Source organism: Triticum dicoccoides, chromosome 4A (genome assembly GCF_002162155.2).
Source record: "Triticum dicoccoides isolate Atlit2015 ecotype Zavitan chromosome 4A, WEW_v2.0, whole genome shotgun sequence".
NCBI classification, from domain to species: domain Eukaryota; kingdom Viridiplantae; phylum Streptophyta; class Magnoliopsida; order Poales; family Poaceae; genus Triticum; species Triticum dicoccoides.
The window spans coordinates 33,679,194-33,687,609 of record NC_041386.1 but is presented as its reverse complement, the minus strand read 5'-3'; positions in this window follow the sequence as shown (position 1 = coordinate 33,687,609).

Here is an 8,416-nt window from a genome sequence, read left to right as displayed (position 1 = left end):
CTTTTCGAAGTTTGACGTAAGAATGAATCATCATCAGTCAAATGTCTTTTGCCAAGATCTTTCAAACTCTTTTCATTGTTGGCTCAACCTCTTCGCTTTCATTCTCCCGGGGTCTCTCATCAATATTCATGGTGGTGTTCTCATTGTCATTCTCGTATTTTGAAGACCGAAGAAGAGTTTCTCTTTAATCTTGCTCCATTCTCTTCAAGATTCATGGCTCTAGCTTCGTGCCATTCTCTCATAATTGTATTCGATTTGGAGATATTCTTTTCAACCATCCGGAGCATTTCATGAGTTGTTTCCATTTCTTTCCTCCAAAGGGCCATCTTTTCAAATTTATTCATTCCAGCTTTCCGCTCTCATACTCTAAATCATACCGGTGCTTAAATCAAGAATGCTCTAATCAGCTCGTAATCTCTTTGTTCTCATGGATCTAAATTCTCTCAAGCATCTTCGTTTAATGGCTAACTCTTCCCGGTGTTTCTTCATGTTTTAATCGTTTTTTTTCTTTTTTCAATTCTACTGGTGGCTCTTCCAAGATTCTTCTTCCTTCGGTATAATCTCAATTGACTTTTTCTTTCCAACCCTACCGGTGGTTCGTTGAAGACCTTTCTCAAGTTTGCGATATATCTATCTTAAATACTTTCTACGAGAATAAGTCGTATGCGATCCATTGCTTGTCATCAATTTAATTGGTGAAGGTTAAGCATAATGTAATTCTTATTCTTTTTCCATCGGGTAAATTCAATTCCTTATTCCGGAGGTTCATCAAAATTCTTGATTTCTTTTGTTCATCTTTCCTTTCCGGAGCTCCAAGCTATTTCAACTATATCACCACGGAGAATCAGCTAAATCGTCGCAAGGCTTCGCTTGTGTTTTCAACTTCTCTTTTTGTTCTGATCATCCTTCTATTACCGGAGTTCTTCATGGAGGTCTACATGATGGTTCATCAAGGATTTAATTCCTTCTCGAAGGGTTCATCAACATTCTTTTCAGAGGAGCTCAAGCATTCTTCATCTTGCTTTCCAAAGTGTGATTCTTTCTTTCTTATATTTTGAGGTGGTGTTATGTCACTCTTGACAATTTCCCTTCGTGTTTCATGTTTCACATGTTTTCAAGAGTGAGGTATTTAAATCCATCATTTTCTCTTCGCTCAAGTCATCTTTCCAACCAATCAACCTCTTCTTTGGAGTTATCTTGGGGTATATTTCACCTAAAGCCTTCCCTGAGGATTGTTGCTATCCATGGTGCTTATAATGACCCAAGTTCTTCAATTATCCTCCCGGTGAATAAGTTTCTCGTCTCCTTGTTGATATCAATCCAATCTTTGATTTTCTTAGTGGCAGGTTGTCACCTCATAATTTGAGATGTACTACACAAGACCATATCAAGCTTATCCTTTCATTGTTGGTTTTTCCAACAACTCCGCTCGACCCGTCTCCTAAGGATGCCTTCTCAAGCTTTTTGTGGCATAAGATGGCATTTTGTTCTCCATTCTTTTATTTCAATTGTCTATCTTCTATTCTTTCTTCCGGAGGCCTTGTGATGTTGCTCTTTTCAGTCATCATCTCGAATTATGAAGATCATGATCTTTTCATGCTTAACCTTTTAACCGGAGTGTTATGCCCTCTGCTCAAGTTCTCTCATCTTATCAAGTTTCATATCTCTTTTCAACTGGAGTGTTGTCCGAATTTGTTCTTTCTTGTTACTCTTCCCTACCGGAGTGTTTGCAACTTTGTTCATCTTTGTTGTATTCTTTCATTCAAATTTGCTCAGCCTTGCAAGGTTCTTTGGTTTCACTCGTTTGTCAAAGAAGCAACTTAGTATTACCTCTTCTATTTCTCTTCCGTTTTCCCTTCGGTGCCATTCTAGATCTCAGGACGAGATCCTCTCGTAGTGGTGGAGTGTTGTAACGCCCCAAGACCGGAGCTTCAGATGACTTCCAGGGTTTTCGGGTTTCGTCGTGTGATTTGTTTGGTTCATTGCATCATGTGCATTGCATCATGTCATCATGCCATCATCTCATAAATCTTTGCAACTCAACTAAATAAATTGCATGGATCTTCGGTCCATTTAAATCGAGGGAATTCACATGGTAATTCTCTTTATAACATATCCTCCCAATATTAGGGAGCTAAATAAAAATATTCCATTCATTTGGATTCACCGCAAACACACTTGCAAAATATCCCAATGGCTTTGTTATCTTAACTCTCGGTCTCCAACATGGCCATAAATTTCTTTCATCATATTTCGGAGCTCTCCCAAAAACCCGAACATTTTTGGCCTCACCGAACCTAGTCCCACTTCAAAACCATTTGAATTATATTCAAATGAATTTGAATTTAATTCCTGCAATCTTGCCACTTCTATTTTTCTGTGGTCATGTTATTTTTTATGAGTCTAGGAAAATTGTCCTCCTGCTCAAACTCTTTTTCCCTAACCCCCTTATTTTTCCTCTCTCTCTATTTTCTTTTCAATTAAAGAAGAAAGAGAGGAGAGGGAGAGCCCAATCCAGCAAGCCCAGCTGACCCCTCCTCTCTACTGGGCCGGCCCCAAGCCCACCTACCGGAGCTAACCCTAGCAGCCACTAGGCCCGACCGAGACCACCATCTCCTTCGATCCCTCGCGCACCTCTCCCTCTCGTACCCCTTCCACCCAGCGCCGCCAGGGAGAGCGTGCCCGATCTCATCTCCCTCGATCCCACTCCTCTCCCTCTCATCCTCCCGAGCCCGATCCCCATCTCTCGCTCTCTCCCTCTCCCATCGATCTCTCCCACACCGCCGCCAGAGAGCAACGCTCAACCCCCACCTCTCGCCCGCTGTCCTACTTCCTCTCGATCCCTCTCCTTTCCCCGCGCCTCCTCCATCCGCAGCCACCCTGCAGCAGAGCACCACGGCGCCCGTCTCCTGCGCCTCCCCGTGTTGACGAACTCCGCCTTCCCTGCGCCTATGCTTCGCTGACCGAAGGCGTCGTCCTCGAACTTCGCCAGCACCGCTCCTTTCGCCTGCGTGCTCCCTCCTGCTCCTTCGACCTCGCCTTGCCCTGCGACCGCGCCGCCCGGCGAGCCCATGCTCTGGCACCGCGCTACTGCACCCTTGTTGCTCGTGGGCCTCACCTTCCTGTGTCTCCACTTCTTCCTCCGCTCGAGCCTCCCTTGAGCTCCTCTGCCTCCGCGCCCACCTGTCGTCGATGTTCCCGACGGCCTCGCCAGGAGCTTCCCCGAGCTACAGCAGGAACCACACCGACACTTGTTCTCCCCGGATCCACCTCGGCCTCACCGGACAGATGCACCACCAGCCTCCTGTCTTGTTTCTTTTGGACCAGCAAGTACATCGCCAAGTACCACAAGTTCCTGATGGATGTGCCAAGTCCCCAGCCAGACCTATTTTCGTCAAGTTCGACTACACGGCTAAGACCTCGGAGTTGGACCGCAAGCGCCAAGTACCCCACTGGCAAGACCACACGGATGCCCGAACGATTCGCAAAGACCGACGAGAACGACTTCGTGGACCAACGAGTACCACGGCGACCGTTGTACGCCAAGTACCTTTCCGAAAAACGAACATGTACCACTACGTCCGGAGGTATCGGATCCGTCAAGTCCAACCACGAGTGGGTACAACTATTGGCGACCCCGAACGACTACGAAACGTGAACCTCTACCGTCGACCCTAGAGCATGCGAGATTGACTACTTCCACTACCGTCGTCGCGAGAACGCCTACTTCCCTCTACGAACGAGAACCGTCCCCTTTGCACGGTACAAAGGTATAACCACCGAGATCGGCGTCCGAGAACGAATGCTTGTGTTGTATGAGACGCACCCTTTGTCTGCACCGTGTCCGTTTTGCCACTCGTTTCCATGCCCCTAACTCGTGGGAACCCGGTTACCGGGATCACCCCACCATCTTTTGCACGCTCCCGTCACATTTTCTTTTGCACTGACGTCTCAATGAGTTGTCGGAACCGGAACGTTGCCGTGGCACCGTTTCGTTATCGTCACCGTGGCACCCCTTTCGTTTTCGCCACGATGACAAATGCTTCATAATGCTCTTGTCAACTTTGAATAAAAATTGCATAAACTTGTTCATGTCATCAGCGTCGAGAGGCTCGACGGAGTGGTGGAACGTGGGTGGATGTAATTTGATAAAATCACTGAGTGACACCACGTTAGCCCTCTGATGGTGTGCTGTGTTCTGTTCAATACGCTCCAACAAACGGTTGGTCTCCCGCTTGTTTCTCTCAGCTTCCATCATAACCTCGGCTAGTGAAGGAGGATGAGGCAGATTTTCATCCCTGACTTCACTGCCTTCGGCCTGCTCTTGAGGAGCAGGGTTAGTGCGCGTGTTGACCATCCTAGGTAAACAAAACAATGATTTAGTCAGAATGATAAAATTCCGACATAGGACATAAAATGTAAGGAATAACTCGAAATGCAAGATGGTCATCCGTATGACATGGTAAATACAGAAACTGCTTCTTTATTCCATCGTCATACACACCATACAGGGTTTAGTACAAGACCAAACAAAGTACTATTACGGTGAAAAGAGGATTACATCTCATCGGAGGCATCCCAAGCTCCTATACATTATTTTTCTACACCTCCGGAAAGAGTACAAACTAGGTCATATCCCACGAGTCACGCGGGACGATAGACGACACAGCTAGTGCGAACTAGTGATACTACCACTAACTCAGACCGATCCGTAGTAGTCCTCGTAGAAGTCACCTCGATAGCCTGGAAGCTCAACATGATCATCCGGAAACAGACGATCTCGCGGAGCTTGTGGACCATAGGGGCTAGGATGAGGTCTTGGACCAACAGTCGGTGGCCTGCGGGGACCGCGAGGTGGGGTGATGCCTCCAACATCACGCCAACCCATCACGTCTGGCAGAGCAGATCTCACAGGATAGAGATCGCGCATATCCGAATATCCAGCTTGCACCGCCGGTGCGAACCGAGTCAATGTGGCCCAGTGGTCGGCACGGGTATTGAAAAGCTCTAACCTCAAGGCCCGATTTTCAGGGTCCTTATCCTCGAGCATCTCAGCAGTGGTGCGAGTCCGTGAATCCTCCTGGGTGGGGTCAGCATAGATAGCCTGGAGATACCCTTGTGCTCCCGGAAGTGATCCTGGCATATATCGGAAATCAGAGTCCCGAAATAGACCAGACCTGACTCGCATGATGGTCATCATAGAGTAGGCGGCGTCCTGCACAGCCATCTCAATAGTAACCCCGAGTCCATAGGAGCAGTGAAGGGGCTCGGTGGACCCAGGATAAGATGGAAATATCCTGACAGTGCAGAGATACTGGCTTTGATTGAAGTCCCGAAATTGCTCTTCGACCGTGTACTCAGGATACCAGCGGTATCTAGCCTCAGCCATTACCCTGACCAACATGGCAGTATGGCCGGGTACATCTAGGCATCGAGTCAGGCGAACCACTTGATTGAGATCGCGGGTGGCCATCTGAAAGCACAATCATAATGCAAAGGCATTAGAATTTCTAGCAAAATTCCGGCAGCATAACAACTGTAGATGCTCAAGAAGGATTTTGAGACATTTGACAAAGGATTTCATACACACTCAGCATCATCATATCAAAGTTCTGAGACCATCCTAACAACATAATGTGGTAATAGGATTGAACTAGGCTTGTATCCATCAAACCTATAAGGTACTACTGATTAGTAACACGTGATCCTGATAGAGAGAATAGATCCTAATTCCTTAACCCCCGGTGGAAGAATAGACTGACTCAGATCAGAATGTCATAAGATAAGGAGTAAAAAGAGCCTTACGTTCCAACCCACAAACAATTCCCCTACATATAACTAAAGAATTTCTAGACTCAACATCGACCAGTTTGGCTTGGAGAACCTACAGGCAGTCCGGCTCTGATGCCAACGCTGTCAGGACCCCGACTCGATGTCACATCGATCTAGCCGGTAACACCTCATATCACTTTGCGGCCTCACGCACGGTATCCCCACGGGTGTCGCCTTACCTTTGCCCGGGACCGTTTGCGCCTTTTGGCTCACGTATATGATAGTGTCGCTAGCATCCATATGATAAGGAGCCCGGGCTGACATGACTAGTCGTAAACCCAAAGTGGCACAGACTTACAGGGACAGGCATCCATGACCCAGCTTCGAACGTGTCGGTCGTCAGCAAGTGGGTCCGGGCTGTAGCACTGGGCTAGCAGGACTCCGGTAAACCGGGCTGTAGCGAGCTAACAGGACTCCGGTACTCAATGCGTGACATTTCCCCGAAGGGACAGACACAGGAACGAAGAAGGACACATGCCGGCCAGCCTAAGTGTTCCAGAGCAGTAGCAAGCTACCATGGCTCAGCGGTAACACTAGGAGACATTTCCCGGTAAGAGAGGCTACTAAAGATAAACAACTAGGTAGTCAGATCCCACACATACCAAGCATTTCAATCATACACACAATATGCTCGATATGTGCAAATACAACGAAGCATCACAACATGACTCTACGACACAAGTACTTTATTTAAGGCTCAGGGAGCCATACATATCATACACAAAGGTACGGGTCTCACAACCCAACATTCAAGTTATACAGTCATACAAGCCAACAGCGGAAGTAACTTGTCTGAGTACAGACAACTAGTAAAATAAAAGAGGCTTGGAAAGCCTAGCTATACTACGTGGTCCTTCACAAGCTCAGGGTCACCACCTGGGCCTTTAGCCTACTCGTTGATGTCAACGTCTACATAGAACCCATCAGAAGGGGTTGCAGCGTCTTCTGTAAAATGTAAATTATAGCAACATGAGTACAAAGGTACTTAGCAAGACTTACATCAGATCCTACATACATGCATATTATCATGAAGGGTTGGTGGAGTTATTGCAGCAAGCCAGCTTTGACTCTTGGCTAGACTATCCTACGATACTTCAACTTGAAATGGTTTTGCGCACACGAGTCCACCACTCACCACTTCAATACACTACCGAGGATCCGCCTCCGTCCTCCTACGGAAGAGCCATCCTCGGCACTCACACTTATCTTGAGGCTTTTAGTAGTTTCCATTTACTTGTCTATGAACTGTATAGGCAACCAAGTAGTCCTTTACCGCGGACGCGGCTATTCGAATAGATCATGATAACCCTGCAGGGGTGTACTTCTTCATACATGTTTCCACCACTTAGCGTCTGCATACGACATGTGCTCGGCAGACTTCAAGCGAAAGCCGACGTGGGTGTAGACCACGACCTACCTAAACACTTAAGCCTCTAGTCCAGGTTTATCGCCTATCCAGGTTCCATCCGCAGGGAGTCCGGCCGAGGTTTCCCATATGACCCCGAACGATGTGAACAGGGTTCCCGAGATACCTAACGGGTATTCGGTACACCGTGCCACGTACCTACCGCATCACAGCCCACCCCTACGGTCAGCGCTGTCCACGGCCTCCAGTAGGCTACAAACACCAGAAACTACTTGCAACTCCTGGACAGAGAGCTAGGGTGAATAAGAAGTCGAGCGGGGTCATATTTCAGGGCCCAATGCATGGTAGTAGCTGTATCTTAAATCACACATACAGATCTCAGTGCTTAAGGTCGGCTTCAATGAAACAACCCACCATGTACTCCTACATGGCCTCTCATCGATACCTTTACCAAATCGTGTTCACCACACCACTCTCATTACCGACATAATCATTTCACTCCAGCCCATCACCCAGATGAACCAGACCTGACACGACTCTAGGCATAGCAGGCATAGCAAGGTAGGAACAACACATACATATGGCTCAATCAACTCCTACACATGCTAGTGGGTTTCATCTAGTTACTGTGGCAATGACAGGTCATGCAGAGGAAATGGGTTCAGCTACCGTAGCACACAGCAGTTTGAAACGCGTTGTCTTAATGCAGTAAAAGAGAGCAGGAGCGAGAACATGGGATTGTATCATATGATCAAATGGTTGGTTGCTTGCCTGATGGTTCGATGCACTGATACGGTTCTTCGTTAGGGTAATCACGGTACTCCTCGGAGGCAGAACCTGTCGCAAAGGACACCGATACACAACCATCACCAAACAATGTGCAACAATATGATGCATGCATGAAACATGGCAATATGAGTGTGTTGGGCTAATGCAACTAAGACCAGAAGGGTTTGAACCAATTTGAATCAAAGATTCAAATTTCAAACTCAAACATGGCCTTTTAAAGTGCTTTTCCTTGTTCTGCTTTAAACATCAATTTAACTTGTTTGATCATGCATGAAAATAGTACAGATGGATAGAGTGGATTTTTCTGATCATTTTTCATATATAATTTGTCTGATTTGGAGTTACAGAATAAAAGTTATGAATTTTTGAAGTTTAAATTATATTCTGGAATTTCCTGATTTAATTTAAATCCAGAAATATATATATTGC